Below are 22800 nucleotides of genomic sequence, written 5' to 3' on the forward strand. Positions count from 1 at the left end.
TGGGAAAAGAACTCACTATTTAAGAAAAACTGCCAGGAAAACTGGAAAGCAGTATGGCAGAGGCTAGGTAAGGACCAACATCTCATACCATATATTCAGGATAAAGTCAAAATAGATACTTGATCCAGAAAGAAAGAGTGACACCATAAATAAATTAGGGGAATGTGGAAAAGTTGATCTGTTAGACTTATGGGTAAAGGAAGAATTTATGACCAAACAACACATAGAGAACATTACAAAAAAATCAGATGGATATAAATTAAAAGGTTTTTGTACAATCAAAATCAGTGCAACCCAGATGAGAAGAGAAACAACAAATTTTGGGGAAAGTTTTATAGCAAGTCTCTGACAAAAGCCTTCTTTCTCAAATATATAGAGAATGGATTCAAATTTATAAGAATACAAAGCACTCCCCAATTGAAAAACAGTCAAAGGATATGAACAGGTAGTACTCAGAGAAGAAAATAAAATTGAATTTTAAGAGTATATCATTTCTTAAAACATAATTATCATCCAGTCCTTTTCTCTAAAAGAGCAATTCTTTTGACTTCAGGTCTCTAATCTCTTGCTGCAATTATCCTTTGAGAGTAGAAGAGTCTTCCACTCAATAATGAGCATTTTCATACCTGGTCATATGCCCTTCACATCCCAGTGACTCTGAACACCTGTAAATCATCATCTAATGCCCATCCCCATCTCATGCCATCCCCTTCATCTCTTCCATACTACAGTGTTATCTTAATTCCATAGGCCTTTCCACATTTTGCCCTTTGGAATGCCTGTTACATAGGCAACAAACTTCCCTTCATCTTAAATCTATTCCTCTTCCACTCCTTCCATCTAATATCTTTTACTGAAACTTGTTTTTTCTGGCCACCCTTTCCAGTATTGGTTGGATCTTCACTCATTTTTGAGGTGGGAGAGTTGAAATACTCTTTGCTCTTCAGGTTCTCCCCTGTCCTCCTTCATTTAGTAACTTCTCTTCCTTTAAAATTAATACTATTTATATCTACCACCCAAACAAAACCGTGATAGCCATTGTCTACAGGACCCTGGGCACTCCCATTTCCTTCTCAATGAATTTGATAGCTGGTTTTCAATTTTTCTCTCCTCCCAGGGGACTTCAACATATGTATTGATTCTCCCTCAAATACTCTAACCATTCAGATCTTCAATCTACTTAGTTCCTATAAACTATTCCTCTGATCCACCTCAGCTACACCCAAAGATGGTCAAATCTTCAATCTAACCATGACCCATGTAAGATGGTAATTTTACCCTTACAAAAGTTTTGTAAAGCCTCAAATTGTTTCAGCTGCTCCTCCCTGGCCTAAGGACAAGATGGCTACCCTCAGGCCTGAGCTCTAACAAACTCGATCTGACTTCTCTTAAACAACATTTGATTTATTAAAGTTGGTAATTAGGAGTTTGGGAAGGATGGTGGGCTAGGAAGTTCCCTAAGCTTTTAAAATCTATCTATCCCAGATCCCTCTGATCTGCAAGGATCATTTTGGTATCCAGCAAAGCTGGAGCTATACTGTCTTCCTATTTCTTTCCAATGTTTCTAACTACCTAAGCTGTGCCCACCAACAAAAGTCTTTGATGAAGTACAAATGTAGTGGTTGGATAAGAAACCAAGTGATCAGACTGATCCAGTCACCCAAAGTTCTTGCTGATGATAGCAGAGATAAAACAGCACACTGAAGGTATCAAGATGGTATTTGTAGTCTTCACACGAGTTCAAAGATGTCTCTGGGATGAAGGAATTGATGGCTGAAGCTCACAGGACAATAAGACTGAAAGTAGGGGGGTTGAGATCTGGAGGAGAGAGGGGGGGGAGGGAGAGGGAGAGAGAGAGAGAGAGAGAGAGAGAGAGAGAGACAGAGACAGAGACAGAGACAGAGACAGAGACAGAGACAGAGAGAGAGAGAGAGAGAGAGAGAGAGAGAGAGCTCCATTCAACCACTGTCAAGCTCACTTCTCTCTTTCCCCACTCTTCCTGGCAGTCCCTTAACTGTACCAGCACAGCATTCCAAATTCTGCTCCTGCATTCTGTCCCTTGCCTTTCAACCAAATCTGCTTTTTCTCACTCTGCCACATACCACCTTTTCTGCATTCTGATATTCCTGTCTTTCACCCATAAATGTACAACCTTCATGTTTAAGAATTCTAAAATCCCCTTATCTAACAATAATCTGCAGACTTTTCACCTTCCCCTCTGCTTTCCCTTAAGTAACCTTACTTTTTATCCATACTGTGGCCTCCAAACCTTTGACCCCTCAGTTTCTTCTAAGGTTTTCTCCCCTGTAACAGCCATTTTCTCCTCTTCTCCTCATTTTGATTCCTTAGTGAAACAATTCAATTCACCTTTGTTTTCCCTTGAATCCCTACCTCTCCTCCCCCCCTTATCATACCACCAATACTGCACCCAGTCAAGCCTCAGCCTTGGATTACTCCCACTATTGGTTGCCTTCATGCCAATATACATGCTTCCAACAAAGGTGGAGAAAATCATGCAACTATTCTGCCTGGGCTCACTACAAATTTATGTTGCATAATCTCAGTTGGGCCCTCATTGCTCCAATTCTACTTTACTTCCCTTATCAATTGACTATCTTACTCTTCACAGTGGCTCTTCCAAACCTGTTTCTCCCTCTTTAACCTTCTCATGGCTCCCCCTTTCCCTACTCTTAGCTAAGAACCTTGACTCATGTTTTACAGAAAAAAAAATTGAGACCATTTGCTCACTCTTCTCCCTTGTTTTTCATCTCTTAATATTCAAATGTCTTCTGCCTCTGTCTCCTCTTCTACACTTGTCTCTTATGATGAAAAGGGTTATTCATTACCAGGCTTATCCCCTCTACTGGCTCAAGTGATCCTATTCCATCCTATCTTTTCCAACAAATTGTCCCCTCTGTCACCCCCACTCTTTCACTCATTTTCACATTCTCCTCCACCGACTCATTTCCTACTGCCTACAAACATCCCCATGTCTCCCCTATTCTGAAAAAAACCTTCATTTGTTCCCTCCATTCCTGCTAACTATAGCCCTATGTCTCCTTTGCCCTGAAATCAAAGAAAAACCAACTTGTATCAGAACTTATTGTAGATGAGGATTGCTGAAAAGGAGTTAACTTTGTAACAACTTTAAGCAGTCAATCAGTTTGAAAATAGATTTTCCACAGGGAATAATTTATTTCCTATAAGAAATTTAGCAAGAGATAATAAAAATAGAAAATCTCTGAAAGAAAGAATTGAAAAGAAAAGAAATAGTTTAGGAGAGAAAGTGTTTAATGTTACCCAACAAATGCAAACCTTGAAAACTGGAAGAGAAAAAGCAAATCAATAACTCAATGAGATAAAAAATATTAGAAGAAAATTAAAAGATTGAAAAAGTAGAATAAAGGTAAGATACTTGATATAAAAAGCAAAAGTTAGAAGCAAAATATATGGTTTATAATTATATAATAACAGCAAATTAATTATTGTTCATTAAATTTATGTTACATAATCTCAGTTGGGTCCTTTAATTATTAAATATTGTACAGCTCCTGGAGTCAGGAAGACCTGAGTTCAAATCTTGCTTTCAGACACTTACTGGCTGTGTTACCCTGGGCAAGCCACATAATCCTACTGGCTTCAGTTTCCTCACTTGTAAAATGAGCTAAAGAAGATATGGCAAACCACTCCAATGTCTCTATCAAGAAAACTGCAAATGGAGTCATGAAGAGTTGGACATACTGAAAAATGACTGAACAACAACTTTATGTTGTAAAGAATTACAAATATAATTGGTTCAGAGAAACATGGTAAGTCTTATATGTGACATGAAGAAAGCAGAGCCACACGAATAATAAACACAATGAATATGACAATGTAGAGAGGCAATAAAACTTTGGATAAAATGGTCATTATTAGTATCATGTTGCCAAGGTTAAAAGACACATTTCTCCCTTCAGTTAACAAATGATAAACTAATCCTTTTGGGAAATGTGTATGGTAAGAAAGCTTATTGGTAAATATCTGAATGTATCAATACACAATAAATTTTTTAAAGGGAAAAAAGTGAATGTTTTCTGATTTGGCATCAGCTGGTATGATCACAGATCAAAAGAACAATATTATTAAGAAGAAATAGTTTAGGAGAGGAAGTATTTAATTTTACCCAAGAAATAAAAGCCTTGAAAACTAGAGGAGAACAAACAATTGATGTTTTAAATGATATACTTCAATTGAGGGAGCATGGCATTGGACCACAAACCAGAAGGTGGTGGAGTCAGATCTCAAATCTTTCACTCATTATGTAACCTAGAGCAAAGCACTTGATCTTCTTGCTGTTTCTTCCATTAGACTTTTCACTCCAGACTGAGGGCATTTTTCAATGGCCATCCATTATTTATGGAATGCTCTTTCTCCTCTGGATTCTCCTGGATTCCCTAACCTCTTTCATGACCTAGCTAAATCCTATCTTCTGCAAGAAGCCTTTCTCAAGACCCCTTGATACTAATGCCTTCTCTTGGTTAGCTACAATTTATCCTCTATGTTTTCTGATGATCACCTTGTTATGAAAGTTTATCCTTGCTGATACATTGCTGCTTATTTTTGTCTATTAGCTTCCTGAGAGAGGGGACCATCTTTTGCCCATCTTTATATCCCCAACTCTTAGCATAGTGCCTGGCACATAGTAGGTGCTTAATAAATGATTGTTGACTTCACTTTGCCAACTGAGTCCCAGCTTCCTCATAAACAAAATGGAGTTGATATTGATGAGAATATATGCACCACCTTCTTCCCAGGCATGTTTTAAGGAAAGTACTTTGTAAATCTCTTTGATTGTGAGTTATTATTAGTCATTATAGAAATTCTTTGGCAGTCGTGCCTATTTTCTGAGAAGCAAAGGAATAAGTATTGAAAAAGCACATATTATTAAAGCAAAACTAACCAAAGATAATAGGACTGAATTAATTAATTTCTGGAAAAGTTATTATTGTACAAATATAATCCAACCCTTTAGCAGTTCTTGAGTTCACCTTTCTCAGCCAAGAAAAAGAAATCTAAAGAAATGTCCTTATTTTCTATCAGATGTGAGCTTGATTATCAGATTGTTATGGAAAGCTTCAGTAAAAGAGACTCTACAGATTAGACCTGTTTTTCATTTCTCTAACCTATAAATTGCTGCTTGGTGAGAGAGACAGCATGGTCTGGTGGCAAGAACATAGGTTTAGAGCCAACATATCTGGTTCATAGCCTTGTCTCTAATTAGCTGTGTGAGCCTAGGCAGTGGCTGACCTCTCTGGGCCTCTTTTTCCTCATTTGTGAAAGGGGTCATAATAATTCCTATCCCAGCCCCCTGCAGGGACATTGAGATAATAATGTGAGAGTACATTGAGAAAAATTAAAGGCACCATCTCAATGGGAAGTGTTTTTATCTTCTCTATTTTAGTACAATCAGAACTCTGTCAGGCAACTTAAAATGTCCTAAATGTTCAAAATTGATTGAAAGGAAATAAAGAACTGAAATATTTTTCAACCTACTTTGGATCATAAGGTAGACTTCTTCAAATCTATTTAATCATACAAATGACTCTGAGAGTAGAATCATTCTTTTAGGGGCAGCTGGTGGAACAATGAATAGCCTGCTAGGTTTGGAGAGAAACTAGAATTCAAATCTGACCTCAGACACTTACTAGCTATCACTTAATTTCTGTTTGCCTCAGTTTCCTCAACTCTAAATAGAGATAATAACAGCCCCTACCTCATACAGGGTTATTATGAGGATCAAATGAAATAAATATTTGTAAAGAACATATAGCAGTGCCTGGCATATAGTAGGTGATATTTAAAGATTTATTCTCTTCTCTTTATAACCTAGCTCTTAATCTATAATAATAATAAATAATGTGTAATAAAGCCAGTACTTTGGGGGCAAGAGAGAGAAATGACTAAAAGATGTATAGTGTTTTGAGGTTTATAAAGCATTTTCCTCATAATGATCCATTTAGAGAAATAGAACAATTATTATTGAACTCATTTTATAGATGTGGAAACTAAGTTTCTGAGAGATAACATGATTTATCTATCTATGACTATTTATCTCTACCAAATGTCTGAAGTGGGATTTGAACCCAGGCTTCCTCACTATAAGCTAATTACTCCCATTCTGTGTAAAAATTGCTATAAGAGTAATAGTAACTCATGTTTATATGTAGATGGTGAAGGGGAAGGATTGGATTTGGAGTCAGAGGACCTGGCTTCAAAACCCAGTGTCACTACTTTCAATCCGTGTGGCCTTTAGGAAGTCACTTAACCTAGAGGGCCTTGGTACCCATAACTATAAAAGGAGTGAGTTGAACTAAGCCTCTGTCTAGCTCCTATAGCATATGATAGCAGAAAATACTTTGCTTTTCATGTGGTGATTTCCCCTCAACAACTCTATCAGGTAAGAAATATAAATCTTATTTTCTTTGTTTTATAAGGAAACAGACTTGAAGAAATTAAATTATTTGCCCAGAGTCATGTGGCCAGGAACTGGTGGAATTGGGCTTTATGACTCTAAATCCCATGATTTTTCCACTGTAAGTATAGTAGGAATTCAGAAAGAACAAGATATAGGACAAGTAAGTTTTGACTACAGGGATGAGATTGGGAAGACATCTAGGTCCAGATGGGTATCAAGATGAACTGCCAAGAGGAGGCAACATGTGGTTACTTGACACCTTGAAGGGAACAGAGTGCTGCAAATAATAAGGAATTAAAGACAATTTTCACGTACTTCACTTGTTTTTTGCCCATGGCCCACCATGACCTTGTTTGGAATGCTACCCATTGTCTTTAAGAAAAACATATGGAGTGAAAACTATGTTTGTAGAAAAGATTTTTCTAAAATAGAAGCACATAAAATTGCCATGATTTTGGTATGATTTTATATGATTTTGAAGGTTTATTTATTTATTTATTTGTTTATTTATGTTTTCTTGAGATTGTTTCTCTTGATCCAAAAGGCTGTCTCATGTAGAATCCAGTGGAATTGGTTGTCAACCTTGGGAGGGGAGGAAGGAAGATGAGAGGGAGACAACATGAACCATATAATTTTGGAAAACATGTGTAAATTTATTATTGGAATAAAATGAAGGTAAAAAAACATTTTAAGGTTGTATCTGCTTTAGATCTGTAAGATCTACAGAATCTTAATCTTAAGATTTAAGATTACAGAATCTTAAAGATCTATGAGATCTTACAAAATGCTAAAAAGCATTCTGAGTTTTTAAATGTACTTCATGATTTTCCTTATTCATGGGATCCCAGAGCTAGAAGGGCCTTTGAGATCCTATAATCCTTTAATGTATAGATATGGAAACTGAATTACCACTATATAGAGGTAAGACTATGACTAGAGAAAGGGTTTTTAACTTGAAGTTGATGAACTTGTTTTTAAAAAAATATTTTGATAATTTTATTTCAGAATAATTGGCTTCCTCTATAACCCTATGCATTTTATCTTATGCATTTAAAAACATCATTCTTCTGAGAAAGGGTCTGTAGACTTCACCAGACTGACAACAGGGCCTATGATATAGGGAAAAAAAATGCTTAAGAACCCTATGTAGAGGCTAAGTCCTGAATCCTGCTCTAGATATGACCTCAGTAATTAGCACAACTGTTTGTATGAGAACAAAAATTTTCTTAAGGGCTTAAAAAAACATATGATCCCTTAAATGAAAATTCCCTCTATAATTTTATTCATTTACTACATTTTCCTAATATACCCTTCCCATTATAGGGCAAAGGAATCTTCAGTCCAGCTCTTCTCCAAATGATCCCTATAAAGTTATAAAGTTTTCAAGTTAGAAGGGACCTCATAGAATTTAGCTTCCTCATGACTGTTGTTGATGTTGTGTCCTTTGTGACCCCATTAAGGATTTTCTTGGCAAAGATACTGGAGTGTATCGTCATTTCTTTCTTCAGCCCACGTTACAGAAGAAGAAACTGAAACAAATGGGGTTAAGTGACTTGCCCACCAGTCACGTGGCTCAAGTGTCTGAGGCCAGATTTGAACTTAGCTTCCTGTCTCCAAGCCCCTTGTTCCATCCACTGTGCCACGGAGCTCCTCATGATACAGATGAAGAAGTTGAGGCTGTGAACGATTTGGTGGTTTGCTTATGATCATACAGGCAGTAACAGAGCAAGGATTCAGTCCTCACTATCTCTTATACTCAATGAGCCTGTCTCATTTTAGAAATGCCTCTGACATGACAGTTGATTTCAAATGTTTAATATAAATCTATAAAAGAGTTTAGGGATCTCTGAAACTACATTGTCCAGAAGCTCCTGTGTTAGTTCGTCATTCTTCAGCCTGGCCAGTTTGTAAGTGAAGCAAGTGAAGAAGGTCATGGTGCCCCAGGCCTGGAATCTTTTCCTCCATCTCTTCCTTCTGGCTTCTTTGAAGTCTCAATTAAAGTCCCACCTTCTTCATGAAGCCTTTTATAGTTCTCATGAATCTTAGTGCCTTTTCCCTATCTCTAATTTATCCCACATATATTTTATTTGTCTATACTTATTTACATGTTATCTCCCCATTAGACTGTGAGCTCCTTGGAAGTAGGGATTATCTTTTACTTTTTTGTGGGTGTATCCCCAGTACTGAGCAATAGAACTTATGTAGTAAGTAATAAATACTAGTTCATTGAATGACTAAAGAAAAAACATGAATTGGGCATTAGGCCATTAGGAAAGAAGAAAATACAGGAAGGTTTACTCTTCAGTTAGGGTCTAAACCATGATAGTATTATGGCTGTCTGTTAGTCATAGTATCGGATGGCGTTTGTCCCCCTAATTCCCAAGTAACAAAGTCTCTAAATGCTTCCTGTGCCTAATATGGGCAGCAATGTTCTGTATGCAGTAAAAGACCTATCTGGAGAGTAAAAGTATGAGCAAACTTTTGGAGCTTGTGTATCTAGATTTTTAATGGGAATAATATCTTTGTGGTGACAGACTACTTCATCTGGTAAGCACAGGTTTATTCAGCCAAGAATCAGAAAGCTGTCTTCTTCAGTTGTCAATGTGTTGTGGGGAGCATGTGCTAAATAGAGAAGTGTGTCCATTGTTCTCCTATCCCTCCAATCCAATGAGAAGGCAGAAAAGAGAAAGAAAACAATAAGGCCCTGGAGGATGCTTCAACAGTACTTTGAAGGGTTTGTTTGGATTTTTTGCTAAAAAGCTATAATTATTAGACAGTGAGACTTCAACACCTCCAGCTGGCAAATCTTTAACATCCTTTCTGTACCTTCCCTTGAAGTGTCATGTTGAGAAACCAGCTCTGGGAGTGGAGATCAGAGAAAGAGGTGATCCAGGAGAGTTGCTTGTAGATGACAGCTTCATTGACAGATAAGCAAGTAAAACTACCTGTATCACTCCACTAAATCTAACCAGCTCCAGATTGCCCGTTCAGAATATACTTCACTTGCCATGCAGTTGTGCCCTCTGGTCCTGCAAATATAACTCTCCCCTGTTATCCCAAACAAACATTTTCCACCCCTTGATCTTGGCTCCATAATAAAATCTACAGGACTATAGCCCCATTATTCCTGGAAAGGGTGTGTCAGGTGACTCCTCTGGATCAAATGAGCACCTCTGGGACTCCCTAGGTACTCCCTTCTCTAGCGACCACTGCCATAGAATTGCTATTTCCTTAGAGACTAGAGACCATCTCACGTTTGTATTTGTATCCCCAGTGCTTGGCATAGTATCTGGCTGAAGAGCAAATGTTTTAAAAATGAATTTGAGGGGCAGCTACAGGTGCTTCAATGGATAGAGAGCCAGGTCTGAAGATGCGAGGTCCTGGGTTCAGATTTAACCTCAGATATTTCTCAGCTTTGTAACTGTAAGCAAGTTACTTAACCCCAATTGCCTAGACCTTACTGGTCTTCTATTTTGGAACTGACACTTAGTATTGTTTCAAAGACAGAAGATAAGGGTTTATAAACTTTTTAAAATGATTTTGCATTCATTAATTAATGTTTACTGATTTAGCTCCTAACCATAGACTTGTGCATTGTGTTTTAAGTAAATATTCTTTGCTTCTCCTTTCCCCCTCCCCCCTTGTGTTATCTTTGGCCAAATTGAGAAGTCCAGAACTACATGTTAACTATCTCAGTGTTTTATTCTGGCTTGGTCAGAGATTCAATGTAAATAGGGTCTCAGAATGTAGATTAAATTAGTTGGTTGCTCTTTGGTAAGGAACCAAGAAACTGGAAGTGACCAGCATGTGAAATGGAGTACATTAGGGGATCTGGGTGACCCGCAACAAGTAACTAACAAATAATATGAATGGGAAAGCTTTTGAGAAGTAGCATGGCACAGTGAGAGCACTGATCTTAGAGTTAGTGCACTTGAGTAATACTGTGGCTAATACTTATCTATTTTGTGTTCCCTGGCAATTAACTTCTATGAGCCCCACTTTCCTCACCTCTATAGTAGGGGTGATACTTATGCTTCCTGACCTACAGGACCAGAGACAAGATTTGAATGTGGGTCTTCCTGACTCCAAGTCTAACATTCTAGCCATTAGGTTAAGCTGTCTTTGAGTTGAAAGGAAGATGCTTTGTAAATTATAAGGGACTATATTTAGTAAATGTGAGTTATCATTCAATACCTTTAATTATTCATCACATTCTACGTTCTGCTTCTGGGATGGTTGGAAAGCAGGAAAAACCCTGAGCATCTCTGCATTTTTACTTACTAAAATGAGAACTGAGCCTTTGGTCACCCATAATTTCATGTAAAGGTCCAAGTTTTTTTACTTAAGATTTCTCTCCTATATAGGATCATAGGATTTAGAGAAAGAAGTCCAGTCTCAAGTCCAATCTTCTCACTTGAGGCACCCTGGTAGTAAGTTAAAGGACCCAGGATTCAAACTTAGGTTCCCTGACTCCCAATCTAGTTCTCTTTCACTATACTAGGCTATCTATAGCTGGCTCTCAGGGAGTTGGATAAAGCCAAAGAGTAGGCTATTTACTATTACAGAGGGGCTATCCACTAATTAGATGGAGCTAAACTTCTTAGGGATCCACTCTATTGCCTTAAGAACAATAGAGAAAAGTGAGAAGTTGTCACTTATTTGAAAGGTAAAGATTGATGTACTGAGAGTATGTTATAAGAACTAGGAACTAGAAGCGCTCTCTCCTTGTAACATAGGGCTTTGTCTTTCTGTAACATCCACATCATCTTTAAATCTTTCCTTCTGGTCCCTGGGGTTTTGGTCCATCTGACTGTAATAAAGATAACTAATTTCAGCATCTTCTTTTTCCACTAAGGGAGTACTAGCATAGCTTTCTTGTTTAGTCTTCTGCCTATGTCTGAGATTTTCACCATGACAGTTCCTTCTTTGGATTGCCACCAGAAAATGCCTGTTAAAATCTAAATATATTTCTCAATATGTAGCCATTGAAATTGAAAAAGGAAAAAAATCAGCACATGGTTGCAGTTTTGTTTTAAAGTCAGTTTTGTGCATGGAGAAGTGGATATATTATGTTAACAACAAAAAAGTCCATGATACCTAATTTTGTTCACTTATATATTTCATATGTGTTTTTAAAATACCCATAACATGAAATATAAATATAATAAATTTAATATAATGGGTATATAATAATATATATAATAAATTTAATAAAACAAAAATATCCATAAAATAGCCATAAAATGAAACATAGCTTTTTTTTTACTTTGGCTGTTATTGACACAGTTAATTAATTGCTAACAACTCTTAATAAGGAATGCCCACATTTCTGTTTTAATGTGTCAAACCATTCAGCACCAGCAGGTGGGACAATTGAGCCACTTTCTGAAGTCCACATCCTGGGAATTGGAAACGAACTGCTATACAGTCATTCACTCGCACTGACTTTCCACTTGGGTCTTTAAAAGAAAAATGGAATCCAGGTAAAACAACTTGGGACTATGTCCTCACAATTAAGGAAAAGTCATCACATGCCTTGGAAAAAGATCATTGTTAAACCTGATGATAATCAAACGGTTTAGAATTCAAACAGAGGTATAATAACACTACCTGGCTCCCATTCAGGGTCTAGAGGCACTCCTCAGGCATTCATATATTCACTAGTCTCCCAAACTGCCCACTTCCTCCAATGGGACCAGTAGCACTCTATAGGTAGGTTGGTAATGAGTAAACTTTTCAATATGTGGAAGAAGTATATTGGGCAAGGAAAGGGGAGAAATGTATATATTTCATAATAGATACTCATCAGGGAGCAGCTGGGTGGCTCAGTGGATTGAGAGTCAGACCCAGAGATGGGGGGTCCTGGATTCAAATTTGACCTCAGACACTTCCCAGCTATGTGACCCTGGGCAAGTCACTTAACCCCCATTGCCTAGCCCTTACTGCTCTTCTGCCTTGGAATCAATACACAATATTGATTCCAAGACAGAAGGCAAGGGTTTTAAAAATAATAATATTCATCATAGAGCTAATGGTTTATTGAATTTTGTACTGATTATATTCTACAGAGTATACATAATGTGTTTAATTAGTGTATAATTCACATTTGTGTAGCATTTTATAGTTTTTAAACTTCATGAGACAAGTACTACAATATTTAAATGAGTATCATTCATATCTTTTGTTTGTGCATCTCCTAGATTTCCCCATATATTCCATTTGTTGCCTATTCCTCAGGAATTTGTTTTGATTGACTATGCTTATGTATTATAAGGATTTTGTTTGTCTATTCTTTTCCCAATAATAAGAGGAGGGAAAAGGAATTTTATTAACTGAAAATTTTTAATTTAATTTTTAAAAGAGGAAAAAGAAAAAGCTGGCAACATCCATCAATACATCTTTTATTTTTTTTAATGAGATTTTTAAAAAACCTTCCACCTATTGATACAATGTATTAGTTCCAAGGCAGAAGAGTGGTGAGGGCTAGGCAATGGGGGTTAAGTGACTTGCCCAGGGTCACATAGCTGGAAGTGTCTGAGGTCAGGTTTGAACCTAGGACCTCCTGTCTCTAGGCCTGGCTTTCAATCCACTGAGCAACCATGCTGCCCCAAAAATAAGCTATTCTCTAATGCAATGTTCTACACCTGTGGGCCTCCCATATCTGGAAAGGGGTGAGAGAGAGGCGTATTCTCTTTTCTTGTGACCAGATCATTATTTGTAGTTTCCCAATACTCATTTTAGATTGATTTGTGGAAGTTGTTCTGTCCATTTTCACTATTGTAGTGATTGTTGTTTTCTTGGCTCTGTTTACTTCACTTTAAAATAATTCACATAAGCCTTTCTTTGTTTCTCCATATTCACAGTCTTTATTCCTTACAGCATAGTAATCTTCCATTATATTATTGTACCACAATTTGTTTAGCTATTCTCCAATTGATGACTTTTTTGTAATTTTGCTATCACAAAAAATGCTGCTTTAAATATTTTGGTATATAAGGAACTTTTCATTTTCTCTATGATCTCCTTGAGGTATTGCAACATCTACTAGTGGTATCTCTGGGTCAAACATTAGAGACATGTTAGCCATTATTCGTGTAATTCCAAAATGCTTTCTAATGCTCCAACAACAACAAATCAATGTGCCTGTCTTTACAGAACCTAATTCAAAATGGACTCTTCCCAACTTTTGTCATATTTGATCATTTACTAAGTAGTGATAGAGAAGGAAAAGTGGTGTCCTGGGAGAGTTCCTGTGAGGTTCCATGTATTTCAAAGAGCTATTCTTGTGTGGCTAGAAAGGAGACAGAATAGCTATTTCTAAGCTCTTCTTCCCCTCTCCTTCTCCATGGGAGACTTTTAATCCTTCCAGGAGGTTGGGACTAGAGGCTACTGCTCTGTTCCCTTCAGAAAGAGGAGTTACCAGGCTAGAAATAGATCTATCTGCTTTGTTATTGTTCTTCTAGAGGATATGATCAGGTTTCATCTAACTTTTGATCACTTTGCCATTTTGTCAGGAAAGGGGACCTCAAGCTCTGTATCTAAGGAGTGATCTGTTTCTAATCTATTATCAGTTCCTCAATGATATACAAAGTAAATAGCATAAAAAAAGCCCATTCATCCAAATTTATTGTAAAACAAAAATCAGGGAAGGTATACATAGGAGATCATATACAAGACAATACAGAGTAATGGAACTCTCCCATTGGAAGTGACATAACTCAGTTCAAAGGAGAGAATGTCCTAGTTTTTGCCCAAGGGAAACTCCTTGCAGTTTCTAGAATAACTAGTTAGGAATAAAAACATGTTAGAGACGTCCAGCTCTTCTCATATATTTTTCTGCCATGACCTGAAGTGGTGTTGGCCTCTTCCATCTCTCTTGAAGCTGCAAGACAATTCAGTGCTCCCTCTGATTCTCCCTTTTTCATTTTATTTGAGTGAGATGAATTTCTGTATCTGATTATATGTTTATTCTTCCTACTTTTGACCAGTTCAGATGGGAGTGAGGCTCAAGTGTCAGCTGTTCCAGCCAATTCTTCCTCATTTGTGGAGATATCTACTTGTGCTCTCCGATTATGGAAGATAATTTTCCCTAACTATTCTCCCCACCCCCAGTATATTTCTCTGCTTCTTTCTTTCCATTATTTTATTAAGATCATTAAGAAATAACAGAATCACTCCTAGGCCTTACCTAATTGGGATTCCTCTATGAACCTTGATGAAGACAGAATTAGGAGGGATAACATGCATCATCTCCCCACATCTGAATGTTAATTACTTTATCATTGTTTATTCATATTTATTTTTTTTTATTCTTTTTAGGGGATGAGAGGAGGAGTTGGGGCTGATAGAAAAGAGGGCAAATTGGGAGAGGCAATAATCAGAAACAGGAGGAAACAGGATAGAGAATAGTAAGTAAGTAACCCAGTAAGTATAATGGTGGAAATTTTTTTTTATAAGGCTCTCTGATAAGAGCCCCATTTCTTAATATATATAGAAATTAGTTGAAAGTATAAGAATAGAAATCATTCCCCAATTGATAAAAGATCAAAAGTGTAATGTAGGTTGGTTTGGGATGGGATTAGATATTTAATTATAGGCCAGTATCAGAAGGATAACTGTTTTGGGAAGGCCAACTGTGGGATGACAGGCTAACAGGCTCAGTCCAGGCAGGGCTTGTCCTGAGGTAACAAACACAGACCACTATATAACAGTGACAGATTCTTGGATTAAACAAGGGAAGGTGAAAAGGGGATTTAGGATAATCCTAAACTGATGTCAGCTATCTAAATCCCCCAGATCTAAATATCTCTTCACAGAGATTTCTTCACAGATTTTGAGCTACACTGATCTTACCTGTCCAAGATCCCAAACCCTGAGATAAATAAACCTACACTAACCCCAACCCCCCTTTTGATGGTAATGGAGGTAGTGGATTTTGGCAGTTAGGCAGGACAGGACCCAGGAGAAGTCTTGGATCCAGATGGACCTCAAATCTAATCTTATACACAGATGGTTCAGGATCATACCAGGAAGCTCTGTAGATATCACCAGTCAGCACAGAAGCAGGTAGGATGGAAAAGATAAGGTAAAATCAGCCAAAGGCCAGTAGCCAGTCTCTCCAGGTCAAAATCAGAGAAAGATACAGCTCAAAAGCACAGTAAACTGTCTCCCACTTTCCCCCCACCATTCTAGAATCTTCTTCCTGTATCTGTATCTCCCTGCAGACCCACTTCATCTGCTCTCTTACTTATAACAAAGGAAAGCAACAGGCAGTTCTCAAAGTAATTAAAGGTCTCTATAGTCATGCAAAAAAAGCTCTAAATCACTATTAATTTGAGAAATGCAAATTAAAACAACTCTTTGGTACCACCCCACACCTATCAGATTAGCTATGATGACAGAAAAAGAAAATGACAAAATTTGGAGGGGTTGTGGGAAAATTGAGACACTAATGCATTATTGGAGAGTTGTAAAGTGGCTCTTATTGTGGGGGCAAAGAATTAAAAAGTGAGAGAATACCTCTCAATTGGGGAATAGCTGAGTAAGTTATAGTATATTTCAGTGAAATATTATTGTTCTGTAAGAAATGAGGAGCAGAAGGAGCTAAAAAAAAAAACCTAGAAAGAATTATATGAACCAAAGTAAAGTGAAATGAGCAAAACCAGGAGAACATTGTACACAATGTCAGGAATACTGTACAATGAATGATTATGAATGACTTAGCTACTGGCAGCAATACAATGATCCAAAAATCCAAAGGACTCATGATGAATTTGCTTCCAGAGAAGGAAATGATAGTGTCTAAATCCAGACCAAAGCAAACTTTTTTCATTTTCCTTTTTTTGTTTTCTTCCACAAAAGGATTAATATGGAAAATTGTTTTACATGATTATACATGTAAAATCTATATGAGATTGCTTATCTTCTGCAGGTGGTGGTGGAGGGAGGGAAAGAATTCAAGATCCAAAATTCCTTTAAAAATATTGGAAACTTTTTTACGTTATTAGGGTGGGGTGAAATTAAATAAAAAAATAAATCTCTCTCTTCTTTCCTGTGTTTGAACTACAAAATCTCTTGACAGCTTCAGGCTTTTCATCAGGAACACTTAGAAATTCTCCATTTCATTAAAGCTTCATTTTTCTCTGATAGCATTATACTCAGTTTTGCTGTGTAAGTTATTTTTGATAAAAGAAGCCTTTGCCTTCTGGAATATCATATTCCAAGTTTTCTATTCTTTTAGTGGTGGCTGCTAAATTGTGTGTGATCCCAACTGGGTCCTTGGTACTTTCATTCTTACATTGTGACTGCTTGCAATAATTTTTTCTTTGCCTTGAAAGCTCTTGATTTTGGCTATTCTGCTTCTTGGAGTTCTCATTTTGGGCTTTTTTTTTTAGAAGGTCATTGATGTAGTATTTCTATTTCTACTTTGCCTTTGGGTTCTCAGAGACATGGACAGCTAGCTTTCTTTCAAGATTTCTTGAAATAGGGTGTCTAGGGTCTTTTTTTGATCATAGCATTCTTATAGTGTAAAAGGTGAAATTATGGCTGTGACTGAATGTATAATTAATTTTGGTCGCCAAGGATTTTATTTGTAAAATCCTAATGAAAAACCGAAGTCAGCTGGAAATTTTATGTTGATTTTAATTGATAGTGGAGGAGATTAAGGAGGAAGAAGAAGGAAAGGAGTAGGTTTTCTTCCCCCATCCCCACCCCTGCTAATTTGAGGGGGGAGATTAGGAGATAAGGGTTTGGAGTATGAAGGAGGAAGAAGTTAGGTAGCTTGAACTCCAAAAAAAAGGAAAAGGCTAAGCCAAGATGCCGAAACCTGAAATCAGGTCCAGGGAAAAACTTACCACCAACCCAGACAATGCTGCCACCACGCCAAGATGTCAGAACACCTAGCATGCTGCCAGCCAGAGTTGTCTCTCCGGGAAAGAGGAAGAGACAGGAAGTGACATGCCTTATATAGAGAGTTTTACATCACTTTCCTGCCTCTCATCTGTACCAATGATGACTTAGCTTGACTTAGGACAGCCCAGAGATCTGTCCTTTTTTTGCACATGTCTGTTGAAGGCCATTTCCTCAGATAATTAAATCTTGAATTTGATGCAGACCTTCCTAATCTTGTTAAACTAAGAAGGGTGGAGAATGTAGAGTTTACAAGACCTGATTCTATTATTCCAAGTATCTTCATTGTTATTGATCAGGAAATAGCTAAATCAGTTCTTCTAAAGAATGGTCTGATTAGGGTGGAACAGTTTTAAAATTCACAATAGTCTAGTGATTCTTAATTGTTGTTGATCCTTGATCAGTTTTTCAGAGCAGTTGTTTTTGTTATGAGATGTCTTACATTTTCTTCTATTTCCTTCTTATTGCCTCATGTAGTTATTGGCTTCTATTTGGTCCACTTTAGTGTTTCTGGAAGTTTGTTGCTTGGGCAAGATTTTATACCTCTGGTGCCAAACTATTAATTCCCTTTCCAGTTTTTTCTTCCATAGCTTTCATTTTTTTCCCCAATTTTTTCCTCAAACATTCTCATTCCATCATTTCTAAAAAAATAAAAAACTTTTTTAGCCTATTAAAAAAATACTTATTACTTCATCTTTTCCAATAATATTAGGTTTGTAGCATTGATGGGTCTGTGCCAAGGTTGTGTTTTCCTTTGAGGCATTGCTTTTTAATGTTCTGAAGTTATTCTCTTTTTCTGCATCAGTTTCTTAGGCATCCCTGTCACCATAATAGTTCTTATGGTGTAGTTCTTTTTTTGTTTGTTCATTCTTCCGCCTTACTCCTGTGACAAGGAAATCACTTTTAAAAGACTGATATATATTAATTTAAGGTCGCCAAGGAATTCAGCTATGTAATTCCTAAATGAAAACTCAAGTCAGCCATCAACCTTTTATGGAGTTTTAATTACAAACAGGAGGTAGAAAGGAATTAGAGATAGAGAGATAGAGGTAGAGAGAAAGGGGAGAGAAGGGAATAGGGCTTAAATACCCCTTCTGTTTAGGCTGGGCCAAAAGGCCCAAGCCCTTAGATAGCTGGGGCAAAGAAAAGAGATCAGTCCCTATTACTCACGTGACCAAAATGGAGAAACAGTCTCAGGGCCCTCACCTTCAGCTTCCTCCAGAGCAAGCTTCTCAGAGCACACACCAACCACTCCGACAAACTCCTAAAACACCACCCACCCCCCTGAGTCTTCAGACCCCTCTCTCTTTAAGGAAACCATCCAAGTTGCCTCCCCTCAGTTCTCCTATCTACCAATCACTGTCCATCAATTTCCCTGTGCCAATGGAGGCTCTAGCTTAACCCAGGACCACCCAGAGGTCTCTGGCTTTGCACATGTCTGTTGAAGGTCATATTTTCAAATAATTAAATCTTTGATCCTTTGCTACAGCCCTTTCTAAATCCTGTTAACCTGAGTAGGGTAGAGATTGGAATAATTAAATTTTGATCTATGCTGCAGCCCTTCCTCAATCCTGTTAGGACTGAATAGGGTGGAGATTGATTCCAAGTATCTCCATTGTATCAATTCTAAAATCAATCATGACTCAAAGAAATTCCTGTTCTATGCTTAAGCATAGGTCAAAGTCCTTTCCATTGTTCAGCAAAGGGTTTCTGTCCTAAAGTAATCTTAAGAAGGTAGGAGGGGGAAACTCTCATGCCAATGGGGTTCACATTCCAATAGCCAAGACCCACTATCAATAGGGAATTTTTCAAGTATGAAATTTCCCAATGGTGAAATTTCCAACATTTATAAGTCTAAGAAATTTTGAGGTTTACACTTCTTGACTTTGAACTTGATATTAGAACTAGGTTCTGCCTTGCTTCTGGAGAGAACGTCTGGACTAGTTCAGTTCCTGTTGCTATTCAGTTTCTTGGGAGTATTGAGTATTGCATTATTCCACAATCGTGGGAATATTATAAACTTTCAGCCCTACCCCAGTGATCTGATCACAGGCAAAATAGTCTGATTGCTGTCACCAGAGTCTGAGCAGTGAAGATTCCTGGCCTGGGTTTGGGTCTATACCAGAATAGACTACTGTTACAGAACTCTAGTCCTATCAGCCAGAGGGAAAGCTCTGTTGATTCAGAGGCAGAATTGTAGGCTCCCTTTGCTTTGGGATTCCTACCCTAGTCATTCCTCCTCATGCTGGGTTAGATGTTGGAAACATTCTGTTCCTGGAGTCTGAGCCCTACAATTGTTTCTGCTGACTTTTGATCTTCCTTTTTTCTCTACTCCCCAGGGTCTCTCTACCTGAGAATAACACTTTGTGCCCTGTTTCTTTTCCTAGTCTGATCTGGATCTATTAACCAGAAAGAATAGTGTAGTCAGTAACAAAGCAGCTATTTTGCACCACCCCCATCACAGCGCCCCATCATAAGTTTGGAAGTGTTCTGGTCTAGAACTTAGATTGTGGGGATGTACAGCTTTTTCCTAGGTGCTGGAATGCTCTTCCCACAGTGTACTCCTGGTCTGACCCTGTTTTCAGTTTCCATAGACCTCCCTATTCCAAACAGGGCTAGAAAAATGACTCACTGTTACTTTTCCTGGATTGTCTCATTAGGATTAAGTCTGGTGCATTTTCTAGATTTATTTAGAGGAGTTTTGTGGACAGGAACTCACCACATGGCTTCCTAACACTCTGCAATCTTGGCTCTGCATCCAAGCCTATCTTTTCCACAACAATTTTTAGCAAATAATGCTGTATGGCTACAGGTCATAGAATACCACAATCTCTTAAGAATTAAAATTGAAGGGAATCTAAAGGGAATGGAGAGAGAAGCAGTGGTTAAGAGGAGACTATAAAATATACTTTACCAACAAAAGACTGTGAAAGAGAAGATGTACTCATTTCCTCAATGACAGGAAAAGAAAGTAAGCTGGTCACATCGAAAGACAAAGGATACCTGAGAGACAGTCCAGATGTTCCTTTGGTTTCTGTGTAATGTCAAGAGTTCTAGAAAAATTCTCTCCCCCTTCCTTCTTAGCATGTTCGATTGAGCTTCTGTAGAGTATTCAATCAAGCAGCAAGGATTTGTTAAGCACTTATAATGTGCCAGACATTATGCTATACAAAGGCAAAAAAAGGAAATGATCATTGTCCTCAAGAAGCTTATGTTCTTGTCAGAAGTGATATATACATATGTATAAATTTATACATTTTCAAACCAGAAGAGTTGGGAAGGGAGGGCTTCAGGAAATAATGGCATGGATGGGAATGGCACAGGATGAGGAGTGAATGGGTTGTGACTAAAGCTATTGGAGGGATTAGTCATATTAACAATATGAAAGACATCATCATCACCTTAACAATAACAATAACAATAATAATAGCTAACATTTATATAGAATTTGGAGGTGGCTAAGGTGGTTCAATGGGTAGTGTCAAGCCTGCAGCCAGAAAGAACTGAATTAAAATCTGACCTCAGACACTCAATAGCTGTGTGACACTGGGCAAGTCACTTAGCCCCATTTGCCTCAGTTTTACCATCTATAAAATGAGCTGAAGAAAAAAGTTACAAACCACTTCAGTAATTTTGCCAAGAAAACCCGAAAAGGGGTCATGAATTGGATACAATTAAATGACAACAACATATATTGCTTGGTAAGTATTTGCCAGGCCCCGTGATAAGCATTTTACAAATATCATTTTATTTGATCCTCACAACAACTCTCAGAAAGAGGTACTATTATCCTCATTTACAGGTAAGGAAACTGAGGCAGAGGGAAAGTGCCCAACTGATAAGCATCTGAAACCATATTTGAACTCAGGATGTTCTGTATCCCAGTCCAGTGCTATTTTGTATTCTCTGTGCCATCTGACTGCCCTTCCATACCCCTATATAGAAGTAATAACTATGTATCTAAGTACAAAGAAGTTCATTCACTTCTTACATATAATACTATGTCTCCTCATTGACTATAGAAACTATTTTTGACCTTCTTTCTTAGCTTGATCTCAGCAGTTTGTGGCCCATGTCTCAGTGTGAAATACCTTAATTCAGTTTTGTTTTGCATTAATTTACTGCAAGTCTGATGTCCTGAATGCTTCTGGTTCAGTCTTCCTTATTACTCAGAGCCACTGGTCTCTGCCTAGCTTCCATGCTCTTCCCATTTCTCTTTTTTCTAGAAAAGCCTCAAACAACTCTCCTCCTTGGGGGCATCTTTTTTTCTGAGGCAAAAGCCTAGCATCTGAGTACAGAATTTTCAAACTGAGTTTCTAACCTGCCTTTTATACTGGAAGCATTGTATCTTTCCCAGGATGCATTCACTTAACCCCTCTGGCTTTCTTTGGGCAAATGATTCAGCAATCTGCCTTTGTAAAGAAGCCAGGTTCTTAGCAGACGTTTGAAAAAAGTTAACTCCTTAGTGTTTATGCTTCTAGGATGTACCAGGTAAGGGCAGGACTCCGTAGTCATTAAGAAATCAATAAATGCTTGTTGATGGTTAATGGGTAGAAACAGATTAAATTTAAAAAAAACATCCTTGCCTGGCATGTCCTAGTAGCAGAACCACACAGTTTCTGTTTAGTGGGTTGCTCCTATGCTGATGCTGCCAGGGGGCATGGTTAGAACCTGATCCAGCTTTACATAAGCAAAGCAGGCAGCTTATTTTTCAAGTTGTGAGCTGACAAACATACGGCATGAACAGATGACCAGGCTGCATTAACCGCATAATACTGAGCATATGCGTAAGGAGTTTGTTTAGCATTGTGATCAAACAGCACAAACTGATCCAATATACATCACTGCTAATGCTTCCACATATGATAGAGGCCCCAGGTAGTAAATGGTTTTCTTAAATCATTTTTCATCTTTATTTTGAAACTCTTTTACTGATGCTTTTTGTCTTTATCACATTTCTGGAGGCAGGGAAGAACTTCTCTCTCTGCTGTGGCTTGAAATTTTCCTTAGGACTAAGGACACTAATTAAGCTGAAACACCCTAAACAGTGATCACATTTAATAATGTAAATACCATTCTAGTAATCCCTCACATCTCTGCCATGAGAAGGGAAGTATATGTATATTCTTTTATTTTACAGCTCAAATTTATAGTGCACTTACAAGATGTTTTCCATGAAGCAACTCTGTAAGGCTAACAAGTATAAGAATTATGGTCTTCCATTTATAGATGAGGAAAAGTTGAGATTTGCCCAAGGTTATATGACTAGAAGGTGCCAGGACTTAGCTTGTACTTGAACTCGGGTCTTTTGACTTCACACTTAATGGAATTTCCACTATATCATTGTACCTCTCAATAAATGGCTACAGTAAGCCCTATTTTTAAACAGGCAAACTGTTGCTTGCTTTTTCTCTTTTTAAGAAATGCAGAGGACT

This window comes from Monodelphis domestica, chromosome 1, assembly GCF_027887165.1.
Source record: "Monodelphis domestica isolate mMonDom1 chromosome 1, mMonDom1.pri, whole genome shotgun sequence".
Classification (NCBI taxonomy): domain Eukaryota; kingdom Metazoa; phylum Chordata; class Mammalia; order Didelphimorphia; family Didelphidae; genus Monodelphis; species Monodelphis domestica.